The sequence below is a fragment of the Colossoma macropomum genome, unplaced genomic scaffold (genome assembly GCF_904425465.1).
Source record: "Colossoma macropomum unplaced genomic scaffold, Colossoma_macropomum, whole genome shotgun sequence".
NCBI lineage: Eukaryota > Metazoa > Chordata > Actinopteri > Characiformes > Serrasalmidae > Colossoma > Colossoma macropomum.
The window spans coordinates 20,154,924-20,171,898 of record NW_023494787.1 but is presented as its reverse complement, the minus strand read 5'-3'; the positions used below and the strand labels follow the sequence as shown (position 1 = coordinate 20,171,898).

The 16,975-nt window shown below is 39.9% G+C and overlaps 1 protein-coding gene across 1 annotated transcript in view; it reads right to left on the bottom strand.

Moving 5' to 3' along the window:
- The window catches only part of csmd1a (CUB and Sushi multiple domains 1a), a 195,137-nt gene that overhangs the window by 46,198 nt on the left and 131,964 nt on the right, over positions 1–16,975 (bottom strand). The gene's annotated exons all lie outside the window — the stretch shown is intronic.

Genomic DNA, 16,975 nt, shown 5'->3' with positions numbered 1-16,975 from the left:
TAAACCTTATTTTAGTCTCTCTCTCTCTCTCTCTCTCTCTCTCTCTCTCTCTCACTCTCACACACACACACACACACACACACACACACACACACACACACACACACACATGTGCTGGTGTATTTCTGGGACGCAGGTGGCTATACTCCAGGCAGTTGCGGGTTATGTGCGAGGAGCAGGAGAGTAAATACATAAATAAAGCTGTTTGAGCTGCTGACGTGTTGAGTGTGGATGGCTGCTGAAAAGACAAACAGGACAGTGAGAGGTGTTTAATACTGACTCAGGTGCTCTAATTCTCACATGCATAGCATCGCCTGCTGTAGATATTTCATAACTTCACCATCTTAGAAGCAAAACTGCATTTCATTTTACACAACCTCACTGGCAAAAATAAACTCAAAACAAAACAAAAACAAAAAACAGGTTCACCTTATTTTTAAAAATGTCAGCTAGCCAACATTTTATGATGAATGGACCAACAGAAATAGTCTTCAGTTATTAATAAAATCTCACATTTAACATCAGAACACGTTTTACTTTTCCTATAAAGGTGTCATTTCAGAGATATCACAGCCAGGTAATGTAAAATGGTCATGTGAAATTGACTTATGACTATTTTCAGAACATAAAACAAGTTTATAAGTGGACGTCAGGGAAAAACATAAAACACAAGGAAAAACTAGGATATGGACTTTTTAAGTAGGCATCTACATCTGAATGGAGATCTTTTCCATATTGCCACCGTTATAAGAAATATGTTCTGTTCCAAAAACAGTCAAACGTCAATTTCACATGACCATTTTCCAACATCTCTTAATCCCTTAGAATCAAACAGGCTGTTTTTGTTACTGTGCCTTTAAAGACTAATATACGCAAACAACCTCTGGTTTGCCCTGCATTGTGCCTCATTCAATTAGCAGTCCAGAGTCCAGGCTGAACAGGCAGATAAATATAAATGTTTTGGGTTTCGTGCCACAACAGAAACAATGGCTGTTTTTGCAGTTTAGTTTCTCTACATGGACTATACAGACTGGGGAGTGATCAGTATGTTTTTATTTCAAAATTTTAACCATGTTTACACACAACATCAAACTATTTAATTTCACAAAAATGAGGAAAACTTTGTCATTAACAGGACCTTTATCATGGATACCTAACACAAATTGCGCAGCAACAGATGAACTATTGTCTCTGACTTTACATCTACAAAATGGACCAACAACGTAGGCATCAATAGACAGTAATTCTGATCCACTTGTACCAGCACAACACACACCACCATACCACTACCATGTCAGCATCATTGCAGTGCTGAGAATGACCCACCACCCAAATAATACCTGCTCTGTGAGGGTCCATGGGGGTGTTGACCACTGAAGAACAGGGAAAAAAGGGGCTAACAAATTATGCAGAGAAACAGATGGACTACAGTGTGTAACTGTAAAACCACAAAGTTCACCTCTATGGGAAGTGGGAACTGATAAATTGGACAAAGTGTGTAGATACAAATCGCTGTTGTCGGCTCAAAACCTCATATCTCTGAAATGATAACTTTACAGGAGAAGGAAAAAACATACTTTTACTGTAAGTCAGTGGCACCAGACTTTTTTCCAAGTATTTTTGGGTCATTTCTTTTGGTCCATTCATCATGAAATTTACACACTAGGACCACAGGTACCTTTAAATTACGCCAAAAACTGAAAAATGAGGAGATGTGAGGTTTTGTTCCGACAGCAGTGAATTTAGGTCTACTGAATGTTGTGGCAGGTTGGTGTCTGTTGATCCAATCTGGGAGATGCCGGATGTAGCTTGTTCCAGTACAAATGAATCCCTGCAAACTACCAAAGCTGACTCAAAATAATCCCTTCACAAAAGGCACCGATTGAACCTCAGCAAAGTACATGTACAAGAATGCATGTATTACTGTAGACTGGTTTCTAGGTACAAAAAATTGAGTGTATCTCAGAGTCCTTTTGTATCAAAATCCTTTTCAGTCCTGGCGTGTATCCTTTTGCACAGTTTGTATGCCTTTACACAGCAAACACTGTCTCCACATCTGTATCTATTCACTGATACGGTGTGTCAGACAGATGGTGGTGTATTTGTATTGACCTGAGAGGAGTCAGCCATTCTGAGAGCAGTCAGTGCAGCTGCTGACTCTGAGGGAAACTCTGCTCTCTGGACAGGGATGTTGAGGCGTGACCAATGGAACTCAATGAGACGGAGCCAGCAGGCGAGGATGCGCTGATACACAGGCAGCCAGAGGACACCATAAAGCCTCAAACTCACCACTGACCAGAAGTCTATCAAACTGTGATGCAGCAGTTGGGCTTAAGTTGAAGGATGATGTCCTGTATGTAGATCCCTTTACACACCCGAGGCAATATTCTAGAAGTGTTCTGGATTACGAATAGCTTGTAATTAAAAACTACAATAAATACACCAATCAGCTAACTGTTAAGAGGTGTTTTTGTAACGTTCTGTCTTTATGGCCAATAAAATAACTACAGTGAATCTCAACAGTGTTTTATCTTCTGATCTTTATGGTCAATAAAACTGACATGGGGAATCTCATTGTTTCTCTCTTTTTTTAGCATCTACTCATCCCTCAGTTTGATCATTAAGTGCTCGTAGTTGTCTCTGTTACTGGTAATGTCACTGTAGCTATAATTGTTACTGTTATTGCTATTATATGTAATAAAAAAAGTGTTAGCAGGACATGGTGATGGGTAAGGACTGTTAACAGGCATGTTTATTCAAATATACAGATATCTGAACCCATTTTAGTATTTGTTTACATAATTAGCCATTCAAATATGGCACTGTAGTTTTTAGATAAGCTTTTGGACTACAGTGTCATGCAGAACTGCAGAAAATGTAAAGATACACAGTACCACGTAAAAGACAGAGACCATCATTCATTGATTTCATTTCCAAAAATGGCCATTAAGTTCTGTTAAAAAACAGAAAACATATTTAACAGAAAATTACACTGAAACCTCAACAATTAAGTACAATGTCAAACTATTACTGCTTACATTCTTTTCGAAGAAATCTGCAGGGATATTTTTCCACACCTCCACAGTTCAGTCTTAGAACTTGGTTGCATTTCCTGCTTCTAATGATCCACGTAATCCCAAACACATTCATTGATGTTGAGGTCTGGACCAAGTCTGGTCACTCCATTGTTCTGAGAACATCAGTAGCTTGTTTGTTTGATTCATGAATTTTCTCTTTTTTGCCTGTCCTTTTTGCAGTTACAACCTCTTGTCAGCCACACATCCTTTCAGATCCACAGCACTGAGTTGACCTCTCACAGTGGACAGAAACATCTGAAGCAGAAGTGGAGCTGGACTTTCTCCTCTCTCTCTAAGATGAAAGCTTTAAGTACTGTTTATCTGATGGTGACCGTTCTAGTGGTCTACCAGGTCTTGCGCGGTTGTTAGGAGTCCCATTTTCTCCAAATTTCTGTTTTTCCTCTTATTTTCCTTTGAATTTTCCTTCTTTATGCTAGTGGATCATGTTATATCTAATCTCCTAAGAAATGTCTCCTAAAAATAAGTAACTTGTCCTTAATGGCTATTTTGAATGGAAATTACATAAATGAAGGGTCTCTGAGTTTTGCACAGTACTGTGTATGACAATATTTCGGTATAAAAAGTTCATTCTACAGGTCAACTGGTAGTACGGTATATCACACAAACCCCTAAAACACAAAGATATATCACTAAACCAGCCTCAGCAAAATGTCTCAGAGTCATATTATCAACAAGCAGGTACAGATTTCCTCTTTGGCTAGCTCGACACAATAAATTAATGTTAGACTCTCCATGTTTTTAACTTTTTATGAATAAATGGATGTTAAACATTATTTTAATTTTTCCCATAACAATATAATATTGTCTCATTTGGATTTTCAAATATTACTAATTTACACATCCTGATGTAACAGTAAACTTAGTTAAAATGCCGACAACATATGACAGATTATGACTGATGATTGATGTGTTGTTCTAACCTGACATAAAGGAATGTTCTATTCTGGGGAGCATTTTCGTCATCTTTCAACTGTGAGGTGTTGCTGGCACCATGTGAAGCTGTGTTGGCCCATTCATTATCACTCATAAAGCTATGATGACCTCATGACTCCTGTCTGGCAACTTCTACCGCCCTTAGAAAAGGAAGTGATGATTGAAGAGCACAGAGGTAGAGGAGGAAGAAAAGTACTGGGACTCAGTCTGACTTGACAGTGTGTATGTGTGTGCATATTATATATATATATATATATATATATATATATATATATATATATATATATATACATACATACATACATACATCATCTAAACCGCTTATCCTTCTGGGTCACGGTGGGGTGCTGGAGCCTACCCCAGCTGTCATTGGGCGAAAGGCAGGATACACCCTGGACAGGTCGCCAGTCCATCGCAGGGCAGACAGACAGACATATACATTCACACCTAGGGGCAATTCACCATGTCCAATTGACCTGACTGCATGTCTTTGGACTGTGGGAGGAAACCGGAGTACCCGGAGGAAACCCACGCAGACACGGGGAGAACATGCAATACATATATATGTACACACACACACACACACACACACATATATATATATATATATATATATATATATATATATATATATATATATATATATATATATATATATATATATATATATATAGCTTACTTTTAATATAAGTCAGTGGAACCAGACCTTTTTCCAAGTAAGTTTGGCCTGTTTCAAAGTAAAGTGCAGCAGGCATTTCTATGTGTGTGTATATATGAGTGTATGTGTGTGTGTGTGTGTGTGTGTGTACATGTGTATACCATACCCTTCATAGTGGTGACCACTTTAGTTTAGAAAAAGGGAAAAAGAAAAGCTTTAAGACATGTAAGAATGCCACTGCACAGCAATTTTAGTCTGTTGTCAGACAAAACACAGTAAAATAACCCCTCTGAAAAGACCTCCCTACTGCAAGTTGTCTTCAAGTGATATTATGCAAATAGCACAACCATCTTCTGTGGATGAAAACGAATTAATCATGTTAGTGTGTGTGTGGCTGAGATTAGAGAGGGATATTTTTATTAGTAAAGGAAGTACTGAGCAACTGCAATGTTGTGAAACAGCACGCTCTCCCTTTTCCCCACCGTATCTCCCTCATCAATATTTAACCAAATAAACACCCAACAAATCACAATAAGCGCACATTTAAACACTGGACTTTGAAAATAATGAGAGGCAGCATAAGCTGTTCAGCAAAATGTTTCGCTCTCTAACCAAACATATTGCACCATGGTACTAAATGCACTTTGAATGAATTGCCACCTTAAAGCTGACAGTATACTTCAAAGGAAAATAATGTGTTGAAGCAAAACATATTTAAATAATGCTCTGGTGTGAGCTTGTTCAGTGCAGTGTGCACTTCTCGCTGAACAGAACTGGTGATCAGCAAGTCATTTGCTCTGAGATGGGCAGGTAAAGGCTAATTTAACCAAAGACCTACCTTGTACAGCACTAGCTATGGATGTCTAATGCAAATGGGTGAAGACTCTGATTGTCTTGTCTTCTTTTTTTTTTAAACTTTTCTTTCGCATGGGTGACTTTACTGCTTAGCTCACTGTAGCTCTGTAAGTGTAAATCTAGGCTAGGAACTCTCACAGCTCAGATACATGGAGCAGGGTAATCCTGCATATATGTTGCCGTTAAAGTGTCTTTCTGTGTTACATCATGGCCATGTGCAGCCATATAAACCATTTTTTAACAAAGCACAGTTACGTTTTTTTGGTATCCTGATTACGTAATGATGTTACAAGTATTCCATTACTACCCAATCCTGACAACAGCACACTTGGCAGTAGCTCGATTTGGGTTAGTTCTTTCCTTGTTTGAAGTATATAGCAACTTTACATTTGAACAAGCCCAGCATAATTTGATATTTTAAACCACTAACTTAAGCTTAGATTCCTGTTGTGTTGAGTGGGGGGTTGAGCGTACATCCTTTCACTGCGGCCTATGGCAATATTTCCATTTGCACTTTAGGAGATATAGAGAGCGATTAAAGCCCGAGGTGGTAAAATTATCTTCAATTGGAGGATCTCCATTACCTGTGTAATTCATTCCAGCACTTGCCATAATCAGTTTCAGAGAAACATTATTTTTATATATGCACAGTACTGCTCTTCACTCTCTGCACCATTTGCTGCAACATCCTCACATATCGTTTTTCTCTACACCCTTGTTGCTCTATTGTGCTACAAATTGGCTTTCAAGCATTTAACAGTTTTCTTTAGGCATACATAAACAGACTTGCACTGTATGAGCTCCACAGAAAGCAATGCAAAGGACAGCAGCAGTGACAAAAGTCATCTTTGTACAGAACCAGTTATTGGACGGTGTGCAGCCCACAATGGAAGCAGGTACAATGCAAACAAAATCACCACACAGACCATGCTCAATTACTGGCATAGCATGAAAACATATGTTGCACGTTAATCAGCAGGACACAATTGCATATGATGGACTGAACTCCAGTTTATTATCAGAGGGAAGCTGAGCTGGATTTTCCAAACTGCTTTTTTTCCCCATTTCTGTGAAACTAATATGCAGTTTGAAACTCATTGGCACATCAGGGCCCTACTTAAGTGTGCCTGTGAAATGTAGCGTGCAGCAACCCCCCCACCCCACCCCCACCCCCCCCAAAAAAATAATCAAATGACTAAATTACTTAAAACGTTAAAACAAGTCTGGAAGTAAATTAAATAATTGTACAATACTCTTTCAATACTCTTTCAACAATCTCAAAATGAGAAATATTAGATATATCGACTAGATTTAAGACAAATTCACATGACAAGATACCACTTTTTGCTGTGATCAACGCACTGTGAGCTGCTGGAGCTACTTAGCCTTTGTAGAAATAAGAAAAGTGCTTAGTAATAAGATGTAACACATGACCAATCAACGTTAGGCAGGGGTACAGTGATCTAATCCATTACCTTTAATCTCTCACTTCAGTGTCCTCTGCTGTCATTACACAGGACAAAGCCTGCACAGCAACAAACATGCTTACACAAACACTTGCATTAAGCGGCCACGCTCTCCAGTCCGTAACCACAGTGTATTCCAGTGTGAGCCTGTTGCTGTGCAAGCAGTGGGCATGGAGCTAAATGGACCGGAGGGGCCAATACAGAGTGCACGAGGCCAGAATCAATGGTTTCACAGCTCACCTTCACACCATGTGGCCTCAGGGATATTTATAGCTGTCCACTCCACAAATCTCACTGTGTTTACAGACACAAATGGCCAGCCGTGGTCATTTTACCAGTGCTTTAACAGAACATGTAATACTTCCAAAGAAAATAGGGAAATAAATAAATAAAATGCATTAGAAATGACCTGCTCTGCTGCACGAAACAAGACGATGCAGCAGAATGAAAATATGCTGGAATATGCTGGAATGCTGACCGCTTGTTAACGGTGATTTCCTTGAGCATTTCTGTTCTCAGTGGCTTCAGCGAAGTGCTTGCTAAGTAGGCTAGATGCATGCCTACCGAGAGACGCTGACGGCACTGCACCCCGGCTGGCTGTAAACAAGCAGATGAGGGTCCGCTGCTTCCTGTGACCAGCTAAGCAAAGTTCATCCATGCAATTTTGATGGATGGTGTGGGGCAAATTGAGATGGTAAACTAAGGCAGGTCTAAATAAAACCTGACTCACACAAAGAGGCTTTGAGGAGTGCCTCGGGGTGAATAAAAAGACAGCTATTGATTTCACACTGTCCTGGATGAGAGGCCAAAATATAGTTTCAGACTTAATCTGCTGCTTCAGCAGTTGGTGCAAAAAGGAAGAGGATGAAGAGGGAGGAAGAGAGGAACACATCGAAAGAGGAATGGTGAGAGAAAGAAAGAGAGAGATAGAGAGAGAGGTTGGACAGTAGCACATAGGAGTACCTACATAGTAGATATATTCCCTACTGTTCTTGTGTGAGCAGGCCAGTTGACAAGTCACAGAAAAAAAATTGTAATAAAAAAAACAAAAATAAAGTACTTAAAAAAAAAAAACACTCATAGAACTGGTGTCATCAAGCATGGGACGTGACCAACAGCGGTGTGTAGCCATATAAATGTTGTGATGGTGACTGCATTGCTGGAATACAAGTAAAGTTCCATGATGTTGGTGACATTTTTATCTTAAAAAAGTCTCTAATGGCATGTTTCATTTATCAGGTTTGCCCTTGTCCATCTACTGTAACAGAAGCCACGTTTACATGCAGCCTGATACTCCGACTAATAGCTCAATCGAAATAGAATATGTCCATGTATGCACCTCAATCAGAGTAGACTTGTCCGATTGAGGCTATTCGGAATACAATGTCTATCCGATTGAACGAGGTGGGTAAACCTGTAAATAATTAATTGAATAGAAGAATAACAGCCATGTAAATGCCTGTATATGATTACATTCCCAATCGGAAAGTTTAAGTACGTTCTGCGCGTGTGCGTCGCGTTATAGCTAAAGTTTATAACGTTCAACATGGCGGAGCAGAAACTGGTCTGCAGAGGAGACAAAGTTTACGCTTTGAACTTTAAAAGATGGCGGTGGGGCTGGCATCCAGCTTAAGTGTCTCAGAACACGACGCCTTCCTCTCAGCCTTCTTTAATAAGTACATGTGAAGTACATTTTCCTGAGTCTGACATAGCCACTGTAAATGCAGCATTAAAATGGTTTAAAACTATTTGGGTAGAAAGTGTGCTTTTGCAACTACATAAAACACTAAAAAATTAGAATAAATAGAAGTAAACAAATACAGTGGGGAAAAAATATTTTGTTTTAAAATGAGTTTTAAGTCTCTAAAGCAGCTGCCAAAAGTGACAATTTCATTGTTTATCTGCTCTTTTACATTAACATTATAACTTCTAAATGTTGTTGTGTTTATCTAATCTGCAAACAATGTGATCCAACAAAGCCAAAAATCTGAGATTTCTATTCAGTTTGTGTCATCATTCTAAAAACATATGGACACGAACATAAGCAACATATCATTCGCACTTTATTGTTACTCTACTTGAACAAAACAATAATAAGCTCTTACTGATCTGAACAGTGCTTGCATGCTCACTCTGAATAAAAAACAGTGTTTTCAACAAAAAACGTGCGTTCATCTGAGGAGGGGGGGCTTGCAGAGGTCAGCATGAAAGCACAGCTCACATGGCTTTATATCGTTAAGTGATGACACAGATTTGGTTACTGAATTCTCGGTGCACTCCACGCATTGCATGGATTTGTAAAATTCCATCAGCAGAACTCCTGACTTACTTTAAGAAAGGGCTGAAGCAGGTACTGGCTGTTTCCTGTCAATACTGGGATACCTCAAGTAGAGATTTGGAAAGGTTTAAGCAAACACACTTAATAAACCCAAATAAAATCACAATGCATTGTTTATTTGCTGATTTGTATTTCTTCTACATATAGTGTTATTTGAAGTAATAAATGTTTACTGACCAGAGAAATAGCGTTGCATACAATTTTCTCAGATTCCTAAGACTTTTGCCAAGTACTGTATGTGGCCTAGAAACTTCATCAGCATCACTGTAAGGAAATTCCTACACTATGTGTGAATGGCTCTACTGAATAAGCTGATTAGCTGGCAAGCCATCTGACTGTTGTATGTACATTCAACACAAACTCCTCCATATCATATGGCGTGTGTATTCGTGACATGTAAGTTTCCAGAGTATCCACACTCTGGGAAAGCATATGGAGCGCTCTGCATGCTGATCACTGCCTCCAGCTCCGCGCAGTAATTGAAAGAACGACGTCAGGGAAGCCAAGCTGGAGCCGAGCTCGACGTTAGCTTTATACGGAATGGCTTGCATTACAACCACTCTAAATCAAAGCCATGATGTCAATCCCCTCAACCTCTATCAACCTGTCAACCTCTGCAAGCCCCCCTCCTCCGTAGGGCTGTCAGGCTACATGTCCCTGCCATTCTCCCTGAAAAACTACTACAGCCAAGCACTGACATGACCAGCTTTCAGTATGGCTCCACTATAGCATGCACATAGTAAATGTAAGTAAAATATAACAGCACTTGACACAGCATTGGCATACTGAACTGATAGGTTGCATTAGCAGACACCGTGGGGGGAGAATGCTTTTTTGAAATACATGGAAAAAACATATTCTTGCTTCATAAAAGAGTATGTAGAAAAAAGATACACAATGAAAGCGGGGGAGGGCGGACAAGAAACGGTGTGAAATGAGAAAGGCATCCAGTGGAGAAATGGCATTGATATCACCCACCGCAGGAAGACGCTGGCCTGCTTTTCATTTTTGATGTAATTATCTGTGACATGTATCTGAACCGTGGAGAAGCCAACATTCGCAACACTTTCCCTCGGCCTTCCATACGCCTTGCAACCACATATGTTTGTCTTGGGCATTTTATAAATGGAGTGGCTCAAGAGGTATAGAACAGCAATCTGCACTTACAGTTAATGGCACACCTTCATCAGATAATTAGACTAGACAACGCACACCCAGAAGCTGTATGCCATTATAGTATTAACAAGCAGTAGAGGGGAAATTAGGGGGTAGAGCAGGGGTGGTGGTAGAAGAAAGACAGAGAAAGAGAGAGAAAAGAAGAGAAATACTGTGCCTCTGTTCTGTTAAGTCCAGCATACACAACACAACTAAGACATCACTCCCCACAGCGAGGTCCATGCAGAGCTGGTCTACAAGGCGGGAGAACAACTCATGTTCTGTCACGAATGCACTGACTGGAAGGCATTCAAAGACACTGGCAGAGACTTTAATGAGTACACAGAGGTGGTCGCATCTTACATCAAATGCCATACTGATCTTTACATCCCAACTAAACAAATTAAAACATCTCCCTACTAAAAACACAATATAATAATGACAAACAATGAACTGCTGTCTTCGACAGAGAACTATACCTATCTAGGTATGGAGTGGAGAAAGTGGCTGTAAGTTAAAAGACAGCATAAAAAAAAGTGGTAACACACACACAGTAGGGGTTCCATCCTAAAACAACTGTGGAATGGACTGCAAGCTGGAAACAGACACAGAAAGCAAATAGACAGCTTTGCAATTTCTGGCACCTCATTATCAGACCAGTTTAACACATTCTGTTTTGAGCTGCATCTATGAGAGAATAATGTCCTAAAACTTTCAGCAGAGTAAACCCAGGCAATGCTGAGTACATTTATCAACATCTTCAGCCTCTCCCTGTTGACCCATTGTTTCAAGACAACTATTATGGCACCGCTGCTGAAAATTTAAAGGTGGTAAATCCAAATGATCACTGTTTGGTGATGCTAACATCAGCAGTCATGAAATGTGTAGAGTAGAAGAGAGTAGCGATGGCACCAGTGGTGTAGTCGTGTGTATACTCACACATATGCCATATTTCTGCTTTTTCACTGGGCTGTTTTCTACATATATGCATACAGTATGATTGGTCAGTTTCATATGATCATTATTAACTATTACCGTTTTGACTGGTTTGTGTTTGTCTGTTTTAATGGACACAACCACTGGATATCACTGTGTTTGAGTCTTCAACAAGTCACAGACATGCTGATATGATTTGAGGTAAAATTAGACAGACTGTGAATGAAAACTCCTGTGAATATTGAGTCTGATAAGTAAGTTCCTACTGACATTACCAAGAACAATTACAGTGAACTAAAGCCAAATTCAAGCTGGATTAGTTTTACCGGAGGAGGTCCAGTAATGTTATTTGTAAGGGACTTAACTGTCCATTTTACATGGAATAAAGCGCATCTGTTCAATTTCCCAAATTACTTCAAGTAGCCCCAGATCAAAACATAGTCTGGATGTTCACTTTAGTATTAAATTTAAAAATAAACAGATCCAAACAAACAACCAACAAAAATGAATTTCTAGTTAATAGCAGAGAGACTGGCGTTAGGCAAGTAAACTGAGGTCATTTAACTTAACAGATGTCACCCAACAGGACAGAAATCACTTCGCCTGTCATGCTTCCCAGTTCTCAGTTAGACTCTCATTCAACTGCGGAGTCCACTTCCCAGAATCCCTTGGTTTGTCATGTGACTCCACTAACCAATCATATGCCAACCAGCAGATCTCAGTCACCTGAGTACTGATTATCACCACCTATATTCCTGTGTGTAAAAGCCTGTATATCTACCCTGTTTATGGCCTTGTTCTGTTTCTCGTTGCTGATTCTCGGATTTGTCCTTTTGGCTAAGTCGACCTGTGTGTTCGCTCTTTGGTTATGACCCTCGCTTGTTTATCTGATTCTGTTATTGTCTTCACCCATGTATTTTGTTTTGTTAATCTGGTTTCTGAGCTGGTCTGGTGTTAACCCTGTTATTTTGGCTAATCCTCTTTCTAATAAACCCCATGGTTTATCTTTTATCCACAAGTGTCTGATTTGTCAACCCAGCGTTACACTGCCTTGTATAAGGCAACTACAGATATTTTATTTTCCTCCTCCTTCTAATTTGCCCCTGACTAAAAATGTTTAAATTTAGATTATAGTAGTCTTGTTTTGAAATTGAGGACAGAGGAACTGTGCCAAGTTCCATTTTTTGTAGTTAGCCTTGTACCCTGGTCACCAAAAAACAGATGTTTATTACCAGAATATATATATTCAAACAGTACTACTATTATTAAAGGAGTTCCAAAAGTGGTGAATTATTGAAGGTAATTCACTCCAGTTATTACTTAGCAGACCTGTGGACTGTAGACATTGCAGATTTATACTGAATTAAAATCACAGAGCTCATGGGTAACCACTCAAATTACAGCACCTCCCCAGGTGAAACTAATCCAGCTCGAATAGGGCTTTAGATGTTATTTTCTATTAGCATGATGTACTTGTGTAGCATTCTAAACATGTTAACTGACTTCGGATAAGATTGGCTAACGTCAGCTCTGTGTATCTAACAGCGTTTCAGCAGTTTAAGTCTTTAGCAATTTAACTCTTGTATAAGACAGACTATGGTTTCAAAATAAGGCTAAAATATTCCAGGGAACAACAGAGAAGTGTAGTTTATGTGGGTTCATGGGTTGCAGCCGCAGAATCAGTCATAGCAATGTAAACTGATTGTAGTACAAGTAAAAGTACAGAGCATACTCTCACAGAGTGTTGAATAGTAAACTGGATACATGTATATTTTCAAAACTCTCTCTCTCTGTATATATAGTTCAGCACACACAGTCCACCCACTCTTTTTTCTTAGGACTATACCACTAGATTAACACTGGCACACATGAACAGCCTAACTCCACTTCAAGTTTACCTACCATGCCGAAAGATCATTATTTTGCTCTTAATTCATACTGCACTACACAACATCTGAAACACAAACATGGTATTATTGTTCATAGACCAAAGTGCAGCCTTTAATACAGTAAAACCAAGAAAGCCAAACTGACCAAACTGAAATTACTTCACTAAAGTAACGTAATCAAAGTAACAGGCCTGAACAACTCCAGCTATAAATGTACCCTTGTTTTTCCGACAGCCCTTATTCTCAACATATCAGACCTGCAGAGTTGTTGCCGTAGCCCATAACTCCTTCTCTCTTTACCTGCAACTGTGTGGCCAAATTTAAAACCAACCACGTCATCACTTTAATAAGCAGTCTAATTAGCAATGATGGTGAAACCACAGACAGGAGTGATGCAACAGAGCGGGATAAATGACAGCAACCTCACGCTGCATGTCTACAGGACAAAGGGGATCATCATTGTCTTCAGGAAACATGGGGGAAGCCACAAGGCAATCAGTATAATGGGTTTTTGTAGAAGACTGTCAGCAGTTTCACTTTCTTTGAGCTGCATATCTTAGATAAACTGTGCTGGACAGTACGTTATCCTTACAAGCGGCAGCATCTGGCTTACCCAGGACAAATTGACACTTTTTTTACATTGTTTTATTTGTATTTGTTACTTTCATAAACCAGCATCTATCTGTCTGCTGTTTATATATTTATTTTTGCATATTTATCTCAATACTATGTTTTCATGCTTTACTGAGCCCAAAAGAGCAAACAAGGGCAAAATGACAGCCTGCGCATGGTGTCTATGGACAGTATCGATTTACATGCCACAGGCTTCTCCCCCAAAATTGGTCTTAAAAAGGGAGGAGAAGAATAAAAAAGAGAGGTACAGGGCTCCCGAGTGGCAGGACCATCTAAGCGTTGGCCCTATTATCGGGAGGTCGCAAGTTTGAACCCTGGTGATGCTAGATCCATCCATGGCAGGGAGTCCAAGAGGGCACAATTGGCCTCGTTCTCTCTGGGTAGGTAGGATGGCCCCCGTCTCCCCCTGTCACCCAGCGTAGCCAGCACAGGCGTCTGTTAGCTGACGTAACAGAACTGCTTTCCTCTGAGCGCATTCAGCTGTCCAAAGATGCTGCGCTAGTGGCAGTTTAAAAAGATGCGGTGGCGCTTCACAGGTCTTGGAGGAAGCCTGTGCTAGCTTTCACCCTTCTAGCACTGGTGGTACTGTGTGACTGGGGGGTCCTAACTAGTGGGTGGAATTGAATACATGAAAAGTGGGGGAGAAAAGAGGTTCATAAAGTGTGTGTGTGTGTGTAAATTATATATATATATATATATATATATATATATATATATATATATATATATATGAAGAGAAAAAAAAAGATTTTCTACTGCCAATCTCTATGTGACTGGATTGTTGATGAGCCGTCAACATTTCCAAGCACTAAAAATTAATATTTAAAAGCACGCTTCAGTCCTTCACAAATGGGCTAAAACAGAAGCGCTACCCAAAAAATACAGAAGTGATTTATAATGCATATTAGCTCCTGCTGTTTTCTCTCTACGTTTTTCAAATCGCACCATCTAGAAGAGGAATAAACAACTACTTTCTTCCTCCGCACTCGCTCTTTAGACACGGATGCAGAACAGTGGGAAGAGTGGATGACAAATCTTTTGTTTGTCATGGGAATCCAAGCTTTAATCTAGAGAAAGCAAGTGGCCAATTACCTGGACCTGTGCTACTGCCAATGGAAAGTGCAAAGCAAAGTGTCCAACAGCCAACGTCCATGGCAGGCCGGCTCTGAGCTCAACTGCTTTTACAGCATGGCGCACGAGAGGCCTGGTGACTGACAGACAATAGTGGGGAATGATAGATGCCTGTTCTGAGTTGTCCGGGTTTGGAACATTGCGTTCCTGGCATGAAGAAACAGGGACAGGCCAAAAACAGAAGCAGCTGAGGTCATAGCGCAAGTGAGAGAGTTAGAGCAGGAAGTTGTTTGTCAGTTGAGGCCAGTAATGGTGCAGTGTCAGAGGAGATTGCAGAGAGACGCAGGAGGTCTCACAGGGGGATGGAGACTGATGAGTGTGTGCTGCTGTGAAGTCATGTGGCAACTCCTCTACCATCTAGAACAAATGTGGCATCAGAGGCCCGGATAGGCTCCGTTTCAAGCCCACTCTGCAAGACAGAGGCGTGTCGAATGTTTGGACAAAAAGTGCTTAGGACGAGGGCTATATTAGTAATCAAGTAATTTGTCAGTCATTTTGCCAATTAATCAAGCAATCAGAGCTTTATAAAAGGCCAAACAAAAAATGCACCTAATAACAAACTATGCAACGATTCCTATTACGTCTGGAGATGTATTGTTCTGTGCCATATTATTATATGGTTTGTTTCTATCTCTCTTTCACTCGCTAAGTGTCTACAGGTGCAGTTAATGATGGTGGTGCCCACATTCATTGAGCAGAGTGGTGGTTTAAGTGTGACAATTGGGTGCTTTTTCTCTTTCCCCACAACACTGCTGCCAGCAACACTAAGACAGAAGAAGACTTGGTCTGGAGTCTCTCTCACAAAGCAGGATTTCTTGCTTAGCCAGCTAACTTTCATGTTTCATGTTGATCTAAGCCTGGATTGTCTGTCTCATGATGGTGGATCACTTTTTACCAGGCTACATCACTATGCAACCTATGCTGTATGCCTAACCTACTCCAGAGCAGGTTAAATTTGTGATTTCAAAGCATAAATGACTCTTAGACCATTCAGCAACAGCCTTGATGGAGTTGGACCTCTCTGGTCCGTTTTAGGTCATTTTTTTCTTTGTCGTTTATGTTAGGGAGACAGGGTGGTCTTCAGTATTCTTTTGGATTTTATTCTTTGAGGAAGGTAAGGCAGTTTTTGTTTGGAGTGGTAGTCAGTTTACATAAAGTAAACTTAGTAAAATTGTTACAGTATGTAGGCTACAATGTGTTCTATGAAATCCAACGTCCTCAACAACAGAGAATGGTTTAGTTATACTTTGCAATTTGGCTCTGTCATTTAAATTTTGCTTATATATTTTTTATTATTTCAAAACCTGTGATTACAGACAGCATCGCTGTGCTAACAGTGCATTTCCTTTCTGTTTTTTCTGTATTCTGCATATTTATCGGGATGTTGTGTTCTCAAGTGGTCTCAAATCTGTAGTGGAGATGTTCTTGGGCATTGTAAACCCTCTTGATACTCAACATGGACAGATGATATAAATTGCTTGTCTAATGTCCTTCATAAAAACAATGAAATGGTTCCACGCAGCGACTTTTTTTCACCATTGATCTGCTGCTGCTCAAACTGTTTGAACGTGTCTGTGGTGACCTTCACAAGGACTGTAAAGGAAGCAAAAAGCATTTTTAATCACTGTTACTCATTTTGTTACCATACAAATGATTTGTTAAGAGTTAAGATTTTTTTTTTTTTAATTGTACTAACAAATAAGCTTATAGATCACAAGAACTACATGCACAAAGCCCAAGATTACTGTACTGGTAATAATGCTATTTCAGTCACTTTGTCAAAGAAAATATACTGTTTCCATTTACAGTAAGGTATATCTGGTGGTATGGTTCTGGGACCTCCCCGCCCTTTTATGTGCATGCATGGAAAGCCTAAGGCAGGG